Source organism: Lonchura striata, chromosome 4, assembly GCF_050655825.1.
Source record: "Lonchura striata isolate lonStrDom1 chromosome 4, ASM5065582v1, whole genome shotgun sequence".
In the NCBI taxonomy this organism is placed as follows: Eukaryota; Metazoa; Chordata; class Aves; order Passeriformes; family Estrildidae; genus Lonchura; species Lonchura striata.
This window is the reverse complement of record NC_140706.1, coordinates 74,200,327-74,221,139: the sequence shown is the minus strand read 5'-3', so window position 1 is coordinate 74,221,139 and position 20,813 is coordinate 74,200,327. Positions and strand designations below refer to the sequence as shown.

The 20,813-nt window shown below is 38.2% G+C and overlaps 1 protein-coding gene and 1 long non-coding RNA gene across 2 annotated transcripts in view; both read right to left on the bottom strand.

Moving 5' to 3' along the window:
• The window catches only part of LOC116183557 (uncharacterized), a 37,427-nt gene extending 32,826 nt beyond the window's left edge, over positions 1 to 4,601 (bottom strand). The window contains exon 1 of the long non-coding RNA XR_014954984.1: positions 4,324 to 4,601. This is a non-coding gene — a long non-coding RNA (uncharacterized LOC116183557). The remainder of the gene's footprint in view (positions 1 to 4,323) is intronic.
• A 12,221-nt stretch (positions 4,602 to 16,822) lies between these two features.
• LOC146767729 (uncharacterized) overlaps positions 16,823 to 20,813 on the bottom strand; it is a 35,251-nt gene continuing 31,260 nt past the window's right edge. Inside the window, exon 9 of the mRNA XM_085578447.1 lies at positions 16,823 to 20,813. This exon is cut by the window's right edge and continues 23,195 nt beyond it. The gene's annotated coding sequence lies outside the window, so the exon portion shown is untranslated.

Sequence of the window (20,813 nt, the reverse complement as noted above, 5' to 3'; positions counted from 1 at the left end):
CTCCACCTGGTACAGATCTATGTGCTAGGTGATCTCAAAATATCTTTTCACATTGGATTTCTCAACACACAAACCTGGAGGAAATGGGGAGGTGAAAAAAGCTGTCCTAAATTTACTCCAGTGCTTCAGGAACCCTTTAACACTAAAAAATCAGCTTTTAATTCTGCTGAAATTGTGAACTCCTCTCTCTGGGACAGTGATTTCTAACTCCCAGGAAAACAGCCCAACCCTCAGGCTGTGGGCATTTTCTAAGAAAACTTGGTTTCTCCAGTTCTGAATGTCTGGGGACAGGGAAGGAGGGAAAAGAAATGGAAATACATTCTCCATTCACCTAAAAACAATCCAATGATCAGATGATTCATATCAGCCAAGTGTTAGAGAGCTATATAGAATATTCTAAAGATAAAAATCTCCTCTGAATATGTATATGTTGAATGATTTTTTGAGTACTTCAACCACTTCTGCAGTAACCCAAGAAGAACAGGACTGGAATTGTTCAAACAGTAGCTAATATTCAAATAACCCATCAAAACTGTATTTCCAACAGACTGGCATCATGAAAAGAATTTTGGATAAAGGGGAACAGATGAAGAGAAATAGCAAAAAGAACTCAGAGGAGCTGTCAAAGTCCCCCAGGACAGTTTTAGACAGAATTAGGACACCATTTGCAGGGAAAGTTGTTGTTATGGACACTGAAAGCTCAGCCCCAGCTCTGCATGAAGAAAGCAGTCAGAGAGGAACCTGACTGTTCAGCTCCAATCAGAATTAAATTTACATTTATTTAGTCCCATAACTTGTGGATTCTAAATTTTAAAGCAGCTGTTCAGCCTGAGACTGGACTTTAATATTGGATAGATGTCCAGGTGAAAGGGAAAAGCCCTGAGGAGCCCTCTCCCCGGGAAATCTGAACAAAACTGGGATCTGGAGGCACATCCAGGATACTGATACATCCCTCAGAGATGCAGGAACACCCCTCCAAATTAAATCCTGGCAGGCAGCAGTGGGTGGCTGCAAGCACAGGTAGAGAGCCACCATCTGGGAGGTGTTCTGTGAAAATTTGGAAAAAGCTCTTCCCCTCTGCAAAGAGGTGGTGGCACACTGCAGGTCCCAGCCTCAGCGTGGCGTGTCAGGGCTTATCTCAGCATCCCTGCCTGCTGCAGCCCAGCCCTGAATCACAGCACCCACCTGGACCTCATCTCACAGCATTTCTGAGAGAGAGGGCAGGATTTGTGTCTGGAGTTACAGAATTTCTGAGAGAGAGGGCAGGATTTGTGTCTGGAGTTACAGAATTTCTGAGAGAGAGAGGGTAGGATTTATGTCTGGAGTTGTTGGAACTCAAAATGTCCCTCAGACATTTTTGGAGGTTCCAGGCCTTGGTCAGGAGTATTTTAGACCATGTCAGGCATCTGGAAACAGCTGTGATTTTGGGTTTGAACCATGGAATGAGTTACCAACTTTGGAGGTGGAACAAGCAGTCACAAGAGATTAGATAGTATAGTAAAAGGAGTTGCAAAATAGAGGGGAAATTTTTTTAGTATTGTACAGGGGGGTTTTAGCACCTGTCCAGGGGGTGTTTTACTTTGTACATGGGGGTCAGAGGTTCTAAGATGGAGGAAAGTGGGCTGATCCTGTTCTTCCTCCTTCTTCTTCCTCACCTCCATGTTCTTGGTGATGTTGGCACTCACAGATTGGTTTAGAGTAGAAAAGCACTTGGTAATATCTGAGGTCCCTGGCTTTAACCTCACTTTCCCATGTCTTTGGTGAATGCTGTAGGCACTTTTTCCTCTTCCACAGTCTTCATGGCCCAAAGCCTGGACTTATTAACCTTTGATTAAAGATTAAAAACAGCTTTAGAAGAAGGCAGATGGCTCCGAGCACACAGAGCGTGGTGTTTTGATATTCTTAATGAAAGCAAAAAAAATCTAAATTCTGCACCAAATAAGACTGACATTTATAAAAATTCCACTGGGACATTAGGCCACGGATGCAGATTATTCCTTTTGTCACAGAAGGGCAAAAATCTGGCATAGAGTCCAAGGGGCACTTTCTTCTTAGGAACCTCCAGTTCAGCTGGGCACAGTATTCTTGGAAGTTGGACCCTGACTTCTCACCCCAGCATTTCCTAATGTCTAGCTTTAGATATTTCCTCTCAAAGCTGTTGCCTGCTATTGCCCCTGCTGCTGCCTCCTGGCACCTCCCTGTGCACAGTGTGAGGTTACTCAGCAACTTGAATTATCTAAATTTTGATAGTGCAGTTTCCAAGAGTTAGGGGACGCAGTAACTACAGTAGTCGGAGCTCTTTTCCAGTATTCAGTCACTGATTTATTATGTAGTGATAAAACAAATGTTTTGAACCATTTGCAGAGTAGGTATTGTTGGCTAAGCAATCAATTTATCAAATTACTGTGTTCCAGACTTTGGAATATACTCTGGCTTTCTGATGGAGTGGAAGGAGGAGGAGGAGGAGAGTAAATATTTCCCTGAGTAAATACAAAGAGACTGGAGAGACATATTATAAATACACATTGAAATACAGAACACTAGAAAGTAGCAACCAATTAAAGCCTTTCCATCTCTCTATTTCTTATCTCTATCTCAGTTCTTATCTTATAAAACCTTTGAATAGAAAAGACCATTCTGAAGGCAGTAAGTGGAGTCCAAGGTAGATAAGCGATTACAAAATCTCCGAGAGGCACACAGGGTCTTTAGAAGTGAGAATAAAATTTAGAAATTGATACTACATCTGAATGCCCAGCCACAAGACTCTCCACACTGCTCTGGGTGATCTAGACACAGGCAGCAAGAGTCACCTTGGTTGAGAGCTGTGCAAAATTCCATCTTCCTTCCAGAGAAGGGAGTCTCACAGGGCACAGAGCTGTACAAAGACACCTGCACCTTCAGAAGCAGCAAACTCCTTAGGCCAGACAGCCAAGAGCACTCACTCAGATTTGACAAAACGAAGTGATGGTGCAAAGCCTTTCAACAAAAGAAAGTACTTTAGGCCAGTACTGACTATATTAATTTCTAACAGAGGTTCACTGACTAAGGGCCAGGTAGATACAGCAAGTACATGCACAAAACTTAACTGTACCAAAACCCTCTTTTCTTTAAATCTGTCTCTAAAATTACTATGTAAACTTGGCACAATGATGAGTTGAACTACAATTATTTCCCTAAAACCAGAGCTGCGACATGCTCTACATGACTGGCTTGCATAAATATCTCTTCTTCAGGTGGTTAAATGCACCATTCAACAAGTCATCACAGGCTGCTGTAAATTATTTGTGCATATTTCAGGAAGCAGCTGTTAGGAAGCCTCACAGGTCTAGATATAAATCACATGGCCACAGACTTTCTGGGAGAGGCAAGCACAGCTCATGCCAAGATACTTCTTTTATTAAAGAAAGGAAAAGAAGTGTTAAAATAATAGTTTAGATTTGGAGCATTTTCTTTCACTGATGAGTTGGAAGTTAAGAGACCAGCTCCAGCTAAAGAAACTGACTGAAAATCATGGTGGTCATTTTATTCTTCTTTTAAACATGCAGCCTCAGGATGTGATAAAAATGTTTTATTCAGAGCTAATTTTACCTAAAACAAGATAAAGGAGAAGGTAGTGTCATGTATAAATAAAAATGTTAAAGACAGAAATTCACCTGTCTGATCCAAATCCCAATTAGACGGACTTACTTTGAATTTGAAAGCTGGATTTGGGTTAAAGCACAAAGGTTTTAAACCTCTTTCAAACTCATGCAAAGTTAGTCAGCTCAAGAAACAAGTTTTACCTGTTCTCCAAAGCCTTCTGGCTTTCCTTCTGAAAATCTAAACTTGGCCACTCTGAACAAAAAGAGATGTGTCATGGAATTGAGCCAAAAAACTTAATGCAAGTTCAGGCATTTAAATATACTAAGGCTGAAAAGCCACGCAATGCTGGTCATGAAATTCAAGCAATCTTTCACTATCTGCTTGTTCACAGCAATAAAAAAAATAGTTATGAGTTTCCCAGAATAAATAATTTAAGTATTAAGAAAACTAATGAGCCAGAATGCTGTTGAAAAAGAAGAATGTGTGTTTCAGAGAATTTGTGTATGCAAAAACTTTTAAACTTGCGTTTACAACTTTTGAATAGATTTTTAAAAAACTGAATTTTTTTATGAAGATCTAAAATCTCTACTGCCCTATTCCCTTTCTCCATGTGATATTGCCTATGTCTTCTGAGCACACCACCCAGACCTTTTCTCAGTTTAGCTTTAATGAACATTAAAATAAACCAATTCTTCTGTGTAAAGCCAAAATACAGTGTTTCAGATTGAGACTGGAACTCACCAAAACTGTTGAATTCAGCTGCATAAATCCACCTTTAATTAAGATTGCTGCATGTGCAGGTATTGCCAAGCTGTCCAAAGCATGACCTGCTGAGGAAATCAAGCAACCAAGGGTCAGAGATTCTACCTGGGAATTCTTTTGTCCATTGGGAAGACAGGAGAGAAGACAAATGGCTCAGAGAGAAAAGCATTACTCAGGCAAACTCTGGTAGGACAGTGCTGCAGGGGATTCCCCCTTGGGAAAGGTGGGAGAAGCAAGAGCTGCAGCTGTGCCCAAGCATCTCCTGTCCTGCTGTGCTCAGGCAGAACCCTTCTGTGTGTGTCTGAGAGTGAAGAAGAGAGCAGCAAGGGTTCATCTGGCATCACAGCATGGTACACATCACCTCTGCAGGCTGGCTGGGGGACAGGGAAGAGCCTGTCAAAAGGCTGGGCACTTTGTTATTCACATCCCCTTCTCCTGAGTACATCCTTACTGAAGAAAAGGCGAGTAGGTTTTTAGTCATCTTCACACTGCACGCACACACATATATAAAAATACACACACAGGCACACAGAGTGTTGCTTTGGAAGCCACAAGAACAGAGAAGCCATTCTTAGCACCACTGCAGAGCCTTCTGCAATGACACTGCTCCTCACACGGGACCTCTCAGAGCCCACTTTGCAGCACACCTTAGTGCAGTGCACCACCAAGAGAGGTAGAAGCAGGAAACAAAACTGCCTCCTTGCTCCAGAATGCCTAAAACCAAAATACAGGATGGTGTCAAGTTGTTTGCCAAGGGAGGTTTTGATCAGGCATCACGAAAAACTTCTTCATGGAAAGGGTTGTCAAGCACTGGAAAAGGCTGCCCAGGGAAGGGGTGGACTCACCATTCTTGAAAATGTTAATAAAATGCTTGGATATGGCACCTGAGAACTCTGCTTAGTGGTTGACACAGTGGTGGTGCTGGGTTGATGGTTGGACTTGATGATCTTAAAAATCTTTTCCAATCTTAATGATTCTGTGATTCTCAGGACTAAAGGAAAAATAAAACCATGCAGGTGCTGAAAAAAAAAAAATATGAGCAGGTGTCCTCTTTCAAAACTTCTGCTTTAATCTAAAATATGGAAACTTTTGATGGACATCAGGTTGTGTGTCCCTGAAATGAAATATGGACCTCTAGCTTTTATGAAAGTAAAGTATTTCAAAGAAGGCATGGAGGGGAAAAGACATCTCATATAATGCCTTTCTTCAGGAAAGAATCTCTGTATCAGTTCATGACACTGCAGACTTTGATGCTGCTTTGACAAATATTTCCTCTGAGGTGAACTTTAAGTTTCTTTAGTTTAGTTTTACCATTTTATTTTTTTAACTTTTAGTTTATGTAGGAATTGCATTGAAATGATAACCTCTATTCCCTCCAAACAGACAGATTGGAGAATAAAGACCGTTTATTTCTATTAAGCTGTACCACTTCTTATTAAGGTTATCCAGGCCACTAACTCATGACAAAATATCTTGTTCAATGTAATTTCAATTTTGATCTGCAAGAAAAAGCAGAAGATACACTTGAAAGAGCGGTGCAAGGTTTATTTTTAAAATTTCCTTAAAGAAAAAGAAAAAAATGAAAAAAAGTTATTTGTAATTCTGAAAAACTAGTGAAAAATTAACCTGATATTTTTCTTCTAATTTTGAAATGGCCTGCAATTTTCAAGATGTTGTTTTAAAATTTTGTCTCAGTTCTTGCCTTACATTTTTTGTGAAAGGCAAGTTATCTCCTCATTCCACATTGCTTTGCAATCTCAAAATAGTCATCTAACATGAGAACACAGTCAGAGCTGTAACAAGCAGAGCTGCCAAGATAACAGCTAGAAATTCCATCCTTTGCTTTCACCTTAGTCTAAAATGTAAAGTACAGCATTTTAAAATGTTTCATTTTGAACTATTATTTGAAGTCTAGATTGAAAAAAAGGTAAAATGGGCTATGCCATCTGAAAAGCTTCAGTTGAGTTTCAATTCAAATTTTCTTTTTCTCTTAATGCATGAGCTTAGAGAAGAAATTATTTCCTCATTCTTTAACTCAGTCACTCCGTTTTCCCTTGCACAATTTTTATGGGTTGCCATCTCTGGCTCTTCCAGTTTTTTCCTTTCATTCATCTGCTGTCATTTCTTGAAGTGTAATGTAATGGCATCTTACACAGTGGCACAAGATAAGGGTTTATTTCTTTGCTCGTGCTATGTTTAACAAGGAACACTTTTCTATGCATATATTGAGCCTTTTCTGTAAAAGGACTGCAACTTCTCAAGTCTCCATTTGAGCTTTGAAATTTTCTTCAAAAAGCCTCCTAAAATCTTTTAAGTGTAATTGTACCTTCCACTATTTAAACATTTTCCAAGAATCAAAAGCACATGTTTTCAGTTTTGCTGGAATTTTCTTTTATAATATAAAACTATGGTTTTTGGTCCCTGTATTTCAGGAATTTACAGTTGTAATGAAGTTGTACCTACATGAAAAGTTGTCAGCAGTCAAGGCTGAAAGTTACTTATTTACACCTCAAACAGCAGCTGATGCATAGGAAGGAAAGATCTCTCCATTGTGGACTCAAAATGCTTTGAGCATTCTTAAAGCACTGGTGAAGAGCAGAAACAGAATGAAACAGTTCCAGTAAAAAAAATGAAATAAAAAAATTAAAAAAACCACCTTTGAGACATTTCTCCAAACTAGTCTATTAAATGTGACTTAGTGGAAGGTGTCTAAGGCAGAGGGTTGGAACTGGATGATCTTTAGGGTCCCTTGTACCTCAAACCATCCCATCATTCTACAATCTGCTCTGATTTGTCATAAGTGGTGGAAGTGGAGGTTTGTGTCTTCTTCTCTAAATTCACAAAGAAAGGCAGAAGAATACAAGCACAGCTAAGAAAAGTAGAAAAAGAAAAAGTAAAAAGTAAAAAGTAAAAAACGAAAAAGAAAAAAGGGAAAAGAAAAAAAAAGAAAAAAAGGAAAAAGGAAAAAAGAAAAAGGAAAAAGGAAAAAGGAAAAAGGAAAAAGGAAAAAGGAAAAAGGAAAAAGGAAAAAGGAAAAAAGGAAAAAGTAAGTAAAAAAAGGAAAAATAAAAAAGGAAAAAGGAAAAGAAAAAAGGAAAAAGGAAAAAAGGAAAAAGGAAAAAGGAAAAAGGAAAAAGGAAAAAGGAAAAAGGAAAAAGGAAAAAGGAAAAAGGAAAAAGGAAAAAGGAAAAAGGAAAAAGGAAAAAGGAAAAAGTAAGTAAAAAAGTAAAAAAGTAAGTAAATAGGAAAAAGGAAAAAGGAAAAAGTAAGTAAAAAAAAGTAAAAAGTGAAAAGTGAAAAGGAAAAAGGAAAAAGGAAAAAGGAAAAAGGAAAAAGGAAAAAGGAAGTAATAAAAGAGTAAAAAGTAAAAAGTAAAAAGTAAAAAGTAAAAAGTAAAAGCAAACTACTCTTTCCAGCACTGTATAAGTCCTGATTCAGAATGGCATTATTTCACAATAAAAAGTGTCTGCAGGTTAATTTCTTTGCCAAAGCCCTGCCTGGCACAGGACCATGGGGAAGCATTGCAGCTCCAGCCTTGCCTCCTCCGAGCTACAATTTGTGCATTCAATTTGAGAGGCAAGAATTTGGTATGCACCAAATTCTCCAAAGAAAGCAAAAATATAAATGAAACATCTAAAGCAAGGTCTGCCTCTGTGCTCCTCAGTGCAGCATCAGTTTGTAGCAAACCAGGAGGCATTAATGAGGCAGTAACTGTTGGTAATCTGGGTTGTGATGTTTGAACTCTAAGAACCAAGTAGAAAGCCATATAATCAAGGCTGCTGAGGACAAAACTGATATCCCACACCACTTGCAGAGCAGCCATCACAGTAATATGGGCTTAAAATAAATGAACAAAATTTAGAATTCATTTTTTTTCCTGTTACAAAAGTTAGATGAAGATTGACACTGATTTTCTTAAACATGATTAAATGTTTTTAAACTAGCTTTTTTTGATGAAAGGGCACATTTTGATGCAATTATGTTCAAACTGTCTTCTTGGCATGTAAAGCTTACCAGTTGTTTCACTTGAGGAAGGAAACAGATGTAGGGATAAAGAGTGGTTTGGTAAACCTTGAACTTATCCCTTCTGAAAAAAAATCCCAAAATAAAAATAATAAATGGAATACAACACTACTATCAGAGTAACTAGGACAGGGAGGACAAAGGAAGTTTGAAAGCTAAAAGAAAACTTGAATATTTTCAAAATAATCCACAAAATCCTGTATTTTAGGATTTTGCCACATCCCAGTGAGTAGCACTGGCTGGCATGCCATGGATTTCCCTTTCTATTGCCTTGGGAAAGCTGTGCTCTTGGGCTGTGCTCAGTTTGGGCCAGCAAGGAACTGTGCACTATACACTGGGCTTCAGTACAAAAGCAAGAGCTAAGATTTAAGCCTGTGAGGTTTCAGCTTCTATATCAGCCACATGAAAATAAAAACACCATATATATACATATATACATATATATATATATATATATATAAACTGAAATTAATAAAGCTCTCATTTTTGAATTTCACTCTTACTCACCCCTTCTTGAATTTTTAAATGCCTTTTGAGTGACTCCTGACCTCAAGTGAATAATCACTGCTTCTCCTAAATCACAAATTTTAAGTACTATAGTCCTCAAGCCTCGTCCTTTCTCCTCTGAGAAATATTTTATTGTTGGGTTGTTTTAAATGACAATTTATAACATTTATGAAATAGGAAGAACATTGAAAAAAACATCAAAACAGAAAGATATTTTAATTAAATAATACAGCTATTTCTAAAATTTATGCTAATGGCTGTCTGATTTCTTTATATTTTGCTTAAAATAATTTTATTTGGAAGAGAGAAGCATTCAGAGCTTCAAAACATAGAAGGAAAGATTAACTCACACATTGTTATGAACCTTTATGCACATCTTGGATCTGCAGTCAGACTAGGTCCAAATAATTATCCTAAGCCAACCAAGGGAGAATGAGTGGTAGGCTCAGTTATATCAAAAACATGCCAGACCTTCCTTACACTGATTTGCTTTTTTTGCAAGCAGGATTTTAAAGGCAGAACCCTAAATCTGCTCTAAAATAATTTGAACAATATTAATGCAATTATAAAATAACTGGCAATCAAAATGTATTCCACAATGTTGACCAAGCATTTTTTTCATTCTAATAGACAGCTAGAGAAATTTTCTTTAACATACTCAAAGCTTTAGACAACAGCAAAATAAATTTTCACCTCAAGAATTTTAGTTAATGGCACATCAAACCTTTATATTAATGAAAGATAAAGGTAACTATTGCCAGAGAACAACCTCTGTTACTCATTGGTATAAAAAATGGTGGCCTGAAACATCTAAAAACTGAAACTATCAGCTTATCCATAAGAAACTCACCACCACAGGGACAGGAGAAATATAAAAATTCAGAACTCTTCACAATCATTATGACTAATTCTGATGAAGGATTATCTTCTGCTTACATTTGTGCAAGTCTGTGGTATGCAGATTTTCACCCCCAAAAAAACCCTAAACTGTAAATATTGCATTTACAGCTGCTCCTGTTAGATGTCTAGCTATAAATTTATTTAGGAATGGGAGGATGCTAGATCCACCCACTTCCATGGATATAAGCAATGAGACATAATGACTAACACCAGCTTAATTTGTTCTTTGAAGAACTCATTGAACCTTTACATATCAGTTTCCCCATTTTCAAATGCATGTTTTTACAGTTATTGGCATTCAGAAAAGCCTGTTACTCTTTCAAGTGCATCATTTCTTCAAGAATCTGAGTACGCGAGATACAATCATTGGGGAAAGGATGGGTAGAAGAGAAGGAAAAGGAGGGTTATGATAGTACTTCTCCCTAAGGACTTCTGCAGTTTAAATATTTTATTATGCATTTTTTAATGTTAATCTAACTTTCAGCAATTTTATCTTAAATGAGATAAAATTAAATTTAATAAAATTTCACTAATGTATCATTTCAATTTTAAATTACACTTATTTTTGATAAAGAGGGCAAAACAGTGAAGAGGGGCACTTAGAAGCATCAATATGCAGCATCCTCTCTCCCTAGATTCACGATCATAATTTGCATGACAGGAAGGATATATTCAGAGCTACCCGAGCAGATTCTGGAAATAAAGAGTTGTTTATGTGCCTTCTGTCAACATACAACTCAAACCATTGCCACGTCCTCCTCCTTCCCATCGTGGGCTAATGGCCTCTGGGCAGCTGCCAGGGAAGAACAAAGGATATTTAATAGTAATTCCACATTGTGGGTCTCAGATTCAGTCAAAGAGAGAAACTAAGAGTTTCCAACCAAACAAAAGCCTGGGAAAGAGCTAAAAAATTATAAATAATTCTTTATCTCTCTTGTTATTCACCTTATTTATAATTAAGTTCTATCACTGTGCATCAAGCACTTTACACCAATAGTATAAGTTATTTTCACTTCAAGACCAATAAGGCTGGTCTTCACAAAGCTCTATATAAAAAAGCAATATATTTTAAATACACCAGAGTTTTACTCTCAGCAACCTTCTAATCAAAGTCTTCTCATTCCCATCCTTCCTCAACAGCAACACCACATCACTGCCCTGGTCTCTGCTGGTGGCAAGACCTGAGATGAGTATACAAAGCTCGTGTGCCAGCCCAGCTTCTGGAGATGCTCTTGCTCAGTCTGCATAAAAACTGGCCCAGGAGGAGTAGATCACCTCTGAAAAGTCTCTTGCTGCATGAACTTCACTGTGCAATTAAAAAAATCCTCCTTTAAAGGTTGCACTGACCCTTTGATTCAAAAGTTTCCTTGCATACAAATGGAAAATTCTTCCACCTTCCTCCACCAGCTGTCCTACCCCATCCCTTCCTCTAATGAAATTTCCTCCTTTTTTATCTCTTCTCAGTTCTGTGGCAGTTGACACCATAAAAGATAGATGTAGAACCCTGCAGAACACTACACTAACCTTTCATGCTGAGAGAGGAGACCTTTAAAGGGTTTGGCTGCAGCCTGTAGACTCTAGCAATGGTGATTTGTGCTGTCACCTTTACAGATGCATAATGAATTTCAATTATCTGAACATCTATACTGGACATATCTTGTTTGGTTGTCAAAAGAGACACCAAGGACCTCCTCTGACTCCCATTTTAGAGATCCTCCATCTGAGTCATTCACAAGGCTCTGCAGAAACTATATTGAGTTACAAGGACCAGAAATCTTGGGCATTTTTCTACTTAAATTATTTCAACAATGTCAAAGGCACACTGAAAGTTCTTTAAAATACTTCTGACACACCAAGTAGCTTCAAGGAAATCATGTCTCTGACCTCATTTAATGCATTTTATGCTACTTTCACCACCTTAGTGTCACAAACTCAGGTAATTGAAGTACTTCTGATTTCTTTCCTGTTTTACTTCATTTTGCAGCATCTCCTCAGCTGTGCAGGCTTTGGTGGCATGCAGCTGCAACACATCTCTTGAGCTGGTTAGGAGTCTCTCATGACAGAATCAGAGGCAAGGTTTGTTATTTTTACGTTACTGCTATGCAAGCACATTTCTGCATCACAGGATATTGAAGTGAATTTCCATGTCGATCCAAGCAACATCAAACCATAGTTAATATATCTTATGGAAGTAGGAAATGATTCTGTTTGAGGGGACTACAGGTCTCAGAGTGAAAGTGGTGAGAAAGTCATGCAGCATCACAACTTGCAATGCAGCTGCTGTGTTTCACTTTTGGGTGGAAAAAGGAGTGAATGCCAGCTGTGAAGTTCCAAGGACTGGTCTGCAGACAGGAACTGTTGAAGAGTTTACCTTCATTGCTTTTCTAATATGATGTACACACAGGAGAAGAGACAGGATTTCTCTGTAAAAAATTAGTGTGCAACACACACAGAGTTTGAGGATGGAATTTTTAGAGATTAGATCAAAGACACTGATCTATATCTTTTTTATGACAGCATTAAAATAAAATCCATTTAAGATCCCACCAGTATACATACTACCAAATTAAGTTTCATGTAGTAATCAGTATCTTCATCTGATATTAAGCATTTCAGTATCAATACTATAATTCTGCATTTGCAGTGTTTTAGTTGTGTAAAAGACACAAGCTTATCAAATATCTTTCAAGGGGAAAAAAAGCAGTTCTATAACATAACAGCCTGGGTAGGTTTTCCAGCAGTGTCTTTTCTTGTTATCTCTTCGTTTGGTACAACAATTTAATACTTTCTCCCCATCTTTCCCTAATAACAAAAACATCTTTGCTATAATTACAGGTTTATTGTGTCCTTAAACAAAGAAAAAAACCCTCAAAGCTGAATTAGACATTGCATAGTGATTTCCAGTCTTACCATTTCAAAGTAAACCCAAGAAGACAGCAAATCCGACGTTTATGAAATCTGGGATGCATCAGAGAAGTGAGTGCCATTAAAAGAGACTTCTCTGCAGCACTTTATCTTGGCATTGCTCAGAAATATCACACGTGAAGCACAAAGTTGAGCTCCATCCCTCTGCTGCCAATTCCCCCTGACTGGGATGGGGAAAAAATGGAAGTAGCAGCATCTACAAGAGTGTGCTTCTGCCACTTTTATCTCTGAATCACCACTTTCTTCCTTCGGTTCAACCACCCAATTATAGCAGAATAATTTTGTACACTTTGTGCAGTACGGAAAAGATTTTCTGCCTCTCATTTGCATGTCTTTTGGCCACTTTTTTAAGCTCATAAAGTTAGAGCAGTATCATAGTTCTGAGCTTCTCAGCAGTAAGGAAAAAGAGCATAATATGGTCTCTGTTGGGAGAGCAAGGATGTAGAGGGAATAGAAGCAGCAAAATGTACAATAATTGCTTCAGGGCTTTATCTTTCTGGCTTTGCTGTGAAAAGACCTCATACAAACAAAGTGATTAGCTCATGTTACAGATCATTCCTAAAAAAAACCCCAGAACTTCTCCAGCAACAGCTCGCTTGAGATAGGGTTGCTTTTGGAGACATTTATTGTTCATGCATCACAAGTCCTCCTCAAGTAGCAAAAGCAAAAAAAGAAAGTACATGCAAGCACTTCTTGTCCTTTCACAGAAAAACTGAAGTGATGCTTTGCACTGAGCCAGCGACAGGACACCCACAGCTGCAGCAACAACACAAAGATGTGTTGCAAGCTGGCAACAGCTGTGGGAAAATCCATCTAGCAGAGGCTGAAATTTCATTCTTGCACAGCACAAGAAGGCAAAGGGAAAGCTCCAGTCGTTTGCCACTTCTAAGCCAATACAGAGGCAACTGCTCTAACCAGATGCATGTTTAAAGCAGATGCTGAAGACAAAGCTCATATCAGCATGGATAGCAGGTCACTTTTATCTTCTATTTTAAAGTATATCAAGTCTGATTTTATGTATTAGTGATAAGAGATGCAGTACCTCTATCTGTAGAGCAGAAAAGGCTGAAATATTTCTCATTAAAATGTCAAACAAATAGAAATTGTTCAAGTGGCATTTGGTCTGCATTTTACTGGGTCTGTGAAAGCACAGGCTGCTTGCAGGATTAATCACCATGAGAAAAATTTGGGGTTTTTTTGTTGTTGGCTGGTATATTTGTCTACCCTATTTCTACATACCAATGTAGTTACATCCCAAAATTCAAATTTGTATGTTCCTTAAGTCAAGATTTTGCTGCTCAGACTTTTTAAAGTAGGAATATATTGCTTTTTAATATAGGGCGGGGAAATGTTTTCTGCCAACTCTTTTCTAAGACTGTGCCCAGTGCATTTTCTGAAGAGATTGATCTGCTAAGAGTGTTCTCAGGTGTTGGATCAGTGTAGCCTTATGAACCTTAGGAGTACAACTTACATCCAAGGGAAGTGAACACATCACCCCCACAACCCCTGCAGTCCATTCTGTGAGGTAAAAAGCCCTGCAGAAAACAGTTATGACAGCAACTGGTTATGCTGCAAAATTTCATTTTGTCTCATTTAAATACAACTAGAGAAATTAAATACTTCCAAAGCTGGTTCATCACAAGTTTCTTCTTTATTTGGTGGCTTAGGAGCTCTGAGGCATAAAAGTACCCTCTGTGAATCCATGAGAAACAACTTTCCAGTGCCACCTCCTCAAAACAAAACAGAAGCCAGAAAGACATGGGAACACCCAGAGGAAATCCTTATTTGGAACCACTTCCTTTCAAACACTATTTCTTGTGGGCTACTGGCCCTTTTCTAGACCTTCATAACAGAGCATGAGGTGTTTGGTAAATAAATCTTGCTTACTTTGAAGAACACTTCCTTTATTGCGACTAGTACTTTGCAACCGCATTGTAATTAAATATTTTAAAGGATATGTTGCAAAATTTTAAAATGTATTTTAATACTTATAAGAATTAGCAATTACAAAAGAAATGTAAACTATTCTGCATATGCTACAATGGCGGAGAAATTATTTTGCTCACTGAAAGAGAAACTAAGAAAAAACAATTTTGCCTCTTTCCTTTTAAACTTTTTTTCTCTGCTAGAACAAGCAGTATCACAACAGAAGCATTTAATGGCATTATTAACTCAACCACCTAAAACCAGAACCTATATTAATTACTTTCATTATGCTTAATTAAACATAATCATCTAACCTAACAATTCCTTGTACACTAATTAATAAAACAGCATGTCTTCCGGATCAGAAATGCATTAATTGATTTCTTTTGAATGTAAGATATTTAGGGGACAGGATTCATAGCTTCCACCATTACTATGTTTGGAAAGAATTTTTGTAATTCCAGTGACTCTTAAGGGCAATGGACCTCATTGGTGGAATTGAAATTTCATGCAAATTTTCATAGGAGCTTTTCTGTCTCTTTGGTGATATTTGAAGAGAAAGATATGACTCAGCAAGGTCATTTCCATGAAAACACTACAAGGAGTTGTACTCAAAGTAACCTATAATGCTACATTTTAATGTAATGGTGTTCAAGTATATAATGTCATCTCCTTAAGGAGGTAAAGAGTAAAACATTTATTTGATAAGCCTGATCAGCTGAAACATCCCCCAAAAAAGCCATAAATTGTTTTTTCTTGCAGCAGGAAGCTCATGTTTTCCCATTAATTGCTCTGAGCTCTCATGTCTTCCTCTGCTAAGCATAAGCCAGGCATAATTTTTTCACTTTGCTCTTGAGAAACCTGATTATTGTCAACAGATACTTCACCCATGATTTCATTTTGTGAAGGACACAGCTGAACAAAAGCAAGAAACACTTTCATCCTGATGCTGTACTGTCAGGATTATCCTCTGCTAGAGGAAACCAATGTAAAGATGACCCTCAGCCTGGGAAGTCATCCTAAAAACTAAACAATGGACGTCTCTAAGGCAGAATTATTGCCTAACCCTATTATTAAAACTATTATAATGTCTAATAACTAAAGAAGCAATAGGCCAGAGGGAGAAAGCTCCAACCACTTTGTCATTTGGTAGCTATGTAGGATTGCATCTTAAAGCATGCATTTCATTTCATATTGAATAAGTAATTTCAGTCATATTAATAAGTAATCATTGAAGAACAAAATGAAGGAAGCAGACTAATACTTCATAATCAGGACACTTCCCTGGGAAGGGAGAGCAATGTGTGTTTGGCCCAATTAATCTTTGATGTTGCTCTGCTGTTCATAACAAAATTAAATTCAAGAGCTAGGAAACACCACAGACTAACTCAGCAAAATAGTTCAGAATGCAAAAAAATTAAAAACAAACAAACAAACAATGGATAACTCCCTTCCTGAAGAAACTGGCACCTTGATTTCACATCCTGCAAAAGCATGCTAACCAGTGAGCTACATTTGGTGAATTAAGCAGGGGAAAGGGTGGAAAAGAGGAAGGGGAGCAGATGCTTGCATTCCTAAATCTCTCAATCTACTAAAGACACAAAACAAAGTGAGACAAAACAAACTATACCTCAATATCCAGAAAATATCTCTGTTTTGTCAGTCACAAGAATGAAAGAGCATCCCTGGGAGGAATTTTAGCTTTACAGGAGTGTGAAGGCCCATTCCCACAGTGAGCATTTCCCTCTGGCTCAGCAGCAGCTGGTCAGCATCCCTTGGACTGCCCCAGTACTGCAGGCACAGGTGTCCAATTCCCCACCTACATCACACTGGAAATTGAGATCCAATTCCAGACCTCCCACTGGAAAGTACTGCCCAAACCAGCAGCTATTCACCATGGATTGGAGCAACTTTTCCACAGCTACTGTCATCCCTTGAAATTATTACTGTCCCTTGAAATTATTCAGCAGTTTTGTCAACAGGATTTGGTGTTAGGTGGCTGGTTTGAGGGATGCTTTTCTGCACATAATGATTCAACAGCCTTTTGTTTCAGTACATGCACTGCACGATACACATTTTTTTCCCTGGAAAGTTAGACAAGCTACACATTTGAAAGGATAAATTAACTTGTTTCCTAAAAACATATTAGTAGAAAATGGTAGAGACATGGCAGATGCAGAGTGGTTGTGCTTCAATTAATTTAACCAAATTACGACTTTCTTTTTAACTTCCTTCCTTAATAAAAGAGACTGAGAAAAGGCTGCATTTTATTCACATACAGATAATTAAAACTTTTGGTATTGGAATAATTTTCTAAAAACTCATCTGTTCCAACATCATTTGAGTTCCAACAACACATTTTAATTGAACACACTTCTGAATCGCTACATTCATATGCTACATCCTACTTGAGGAAGAAAAAAATGTTTTTCTCATGAATCTCCATTCTCCTTCTCCTTTTCTCCCTAAACCTGTTTCATTAAAAAATATTTTCCGGTCTCTCTCTGCACAACCTTTGCCTCTTTGAACAAGTCAATGGTGGGGATCATCTTCCCAAATTTCACCTAGGCTGTCCACAAGATCCTTTGAACTGTGTCCTCAACACCTGCTCCTAAACACGGTAGAAACAGGTAAAATCCAGCAGGACTTTGATTCCCTCCCTGAATTCACAGAGAGCACGCCGATGTGAGCAGCCAGGCTCACCTGCTGGGGATTCTTCTGCACAGAATTGGTTTCAGAGCAGCTGCACATGGGTCCCTTCCCTCCTCCCAGCCCTCCCACTCGCTGTTTGCTGCTTCTGACCAGCACACACCCTGAACACCCTGCTGCGTGAGCTAAAGACTTACAGAGACAGCCTGGCAATTTTCAGGCTATACCAGATCCAAATTACCCATTCTAAACTCTGATCCCTAGTCTGGATTCTAATCCCATTTTCTTAGTCTCTAATTAGCAGCATTACTTTAGTGCCTTATTAAGAACTAGTGCCGCAACCTAAATCATCATTTCAATAAATAATCTTTGAAATCCAATAACACAAACAGTGTAAAACATTTCCTAGCTGCAGACAGGTATGCCATAGCGTGCAATTTTCAATTTCATAGGCATAAACAGGCCAAGTTTCACTACCCCATTATTAAGTAAGCTATTATAGTAATTAATGAATTAAGCAATATTAAAAAAAAAAAAAGTAGTTTTTAAGTAGTATAGATGAATGACTGGTTGCAGAGCTCCCAGCCTTTCCCAGGGAGCATGCTGCAGGTCACACCCAGACCCAGGTCTGTTCTGTCTTGCTTTTGCATCTCAAGCCCTCGGGGCTGTTATCTTTGACACTTGGAGCTGCACAACATCACACGACCTGCAGCATTACACACCGTGGGGTTTTTTCTGCTAGGGATTTCAATGTAATTTTGGTTTGTTAAAAGCATTAAATCCTGTTAACAAACCTCACCTGATGCACTGAGTCTCAGTGGTGCAACAGGATTTCTTTATAAGGACTTTTAGGAGGAATCCAAGGCTGAAGGGACAATCCTGTCCCAAAAATATTGAACAGCTTTGCAATTCCAGTAGTTCTATGTCGATGAGAATTACTTACTTTTCAAGCAAAAGCACTATCTTCCTTCAAAAGAAGTTAGAACAGGAAAAAAAACAGATTTTAAATTTCAATTTATTTAGAAATGTCTGTGTAAATCAAAGCTACCAGACAGATTTGAGAATGGCGTGGGTTGTGGAGATGAACAGAATTGGGATATGTTGAAACTAGTTTAGTTGGTTCCAAATGTAAACACAAGATATGCTTATTGTACACACTCTGAAACTAAAGAAAAAATTTCACTTAGTGCTGAGAAGCTGAGGCTGGAAAAATTACTTTCCTAAAATTGTTCCTCAGAAATCCAGAGGAAAATTTTTAAATATAACCCCAATCAGAGTTGATTCCTGCCCCCACACTCCCCCCTCCCCAAACAAACAAATCAATCTCAAGGCAAGGCTTGCCTTATTTAACAGCCCTATTTAGAAGACAATTGCTGTAAGAGTTTGGCATCATTAATTTCTCCAGAGCAGTCTGTCAGCATGTGAGCTGGTACAAATGTGGAACTCATGCATGTGTGTTACACGGTACAGAGCTTGCCTTCAGCAGTTCTCCATTTCTGACAAGCAGGAAAATAATTATCAAACTACTTGATGCACCAGCCTGAGGCTATAGCAACTAGCTACCCAATTTAAATTTTGCTGGTTTTGCCAATATGTAATTGGTTAGTATTTTTATTTTTAAATTGCCAGTTTTTTTCTGTTCTATCAAACTTCCCTTTATGTAACGCAACATCATCAAAGGAACAAAAAATAATCATTGAGAGTTCCAGATTTTTTTCTCTCTAGGAAAAAAAATAAAAATTATAGAATCAGAGAATAGTTTGGGTTGAAAGAGGCCTTAAAGATCTTCTAGTTCCAAGCCTGCCATCATAGACAGGTACACCTTCCACTAGACCAGGTTGCTCAAAGTCCTGTCTGACTAGCCCTTGAATATTTACAGGGATGAGACTTTTCTGGGTCACCTGTGCCAGTGCCTCACTATCTTCATAGTAAGGAATTTCTTCATTGCATGTAAAAAATTATTATTCTTTAATTTATTCTTTAATAATATTCTTTAACCTCAGTTAAAGAAAAAAAAATACCTGTGGATTCAAAAATATACTCTGAACCCATATGTAATTTTTGTCTATCATCTCTCTCCAAATGTGAAACTGATTTTCCACATTTAGTTGTTTCGTAAACAGAAATTAGATCATAGCTTTACATTTCATTGCTGTCCCTCTCTGAACCTATTGCTGATGTACTCTATCCTTTTCAAAACAGCAGGAACCAGTGCTACATATGGTATCTAATGAAATGCAGACAAACCTGGGATTAATACATGGTGTACTCTTTTGTTGTTTGTTTCCCAACAACCCCTAAAGTTCTGCTTTCTTTTTTGTTTATTGCTGGCCTGAGGTTTCCACAAAATTATTTATCATAAACTCTGAGATTCACTCCTTAGTGATAATGAGGCTTCAACCTCACCAACAGAATAAACATCAGAGCAAAGACAGCAGCAGGGCAGCAGGAGAGAAATCTTTAAAGACACTTTGAGAGTTGTATCCCAGGATCAGTTTAGGAAATCTTACATTGAGAATTCAGAATTTATTTTCATTTTCTATGAATGAAAGCATCTTTAAACAACTGGCAGTGAAAAAGTACAAGAGTAATGAAGCAAGTTAACAAAGATAAATAAGAAAAGAACATCAAGGATGACTAGTGAAGGGCAGAATGGTTCAGAAACAACTGAAAGCTAATGGTTCCTGTGTTTCTCACATCCCAAGCAAGTGTTGCTTCTCACCTCTGCAAACAGCACCTGATCCTGGGGAGCTACTGCTGAACCAGAGCTGCTTCCAAAAAGCCCCTGCAACAGCTCTCTTATGCAAGAAAAGCTGAAACCATGCCTTAATATACTCCCTCTGTCCATGCACTGGGCTGCAGTGCAAGCCAGCAAAATTCCCAAATTCTGGATAGTGACAGAAGGTGAATTGCTTCACCTGAGCTTTGAAGGCTCCTCTCAGCAGGATTTATGATCTCAGCACACCACCATGCCAAAAGCAATGACACATCTGCCCACACAGCTCCCCAGAGGGCAAGAAATGTGCTGAAGTCTGGTAGGAGAAGACCATGAAGATCGACCAGGGGGACATGTACATCTTGTTTTAAATGGGGACTGCTTGTAAGTGTCTGAGCAAGTCCAGATGCTAGGCCCTGCTTGCCTTTTGCATCTGGGCAAATAAGCAAACATCTTTCCTGGATTAAATTAACTATAAACAAAGGGATGAGAGAAAGAGTGACTTGTCTCCTCTCCTTCAATAGTGGCTTAGCTATCAAAGAACTGTCTAGCATGGGAGAAGCAGCAGACATACCAGAACAAGCTGCTTGTTATAAGATGCTGTTAACACTCCAGAAAATCTTACTTGGTGATAAACCAAGTACAGGGAAATTGGCAATCTAACTGTTACTGTTTGAAAAAGATTACTTACATCCACAGGAGCAGGCACCTCGCAGTCAGTGTTGAACAGCCAAATAACATCACCAAAAAAAAAAAAAAAAGCACACATTTGATACTTGTAATGCTTTCTTCTGTGAAAGGCAGATAATCTTCTTCCAGTCCT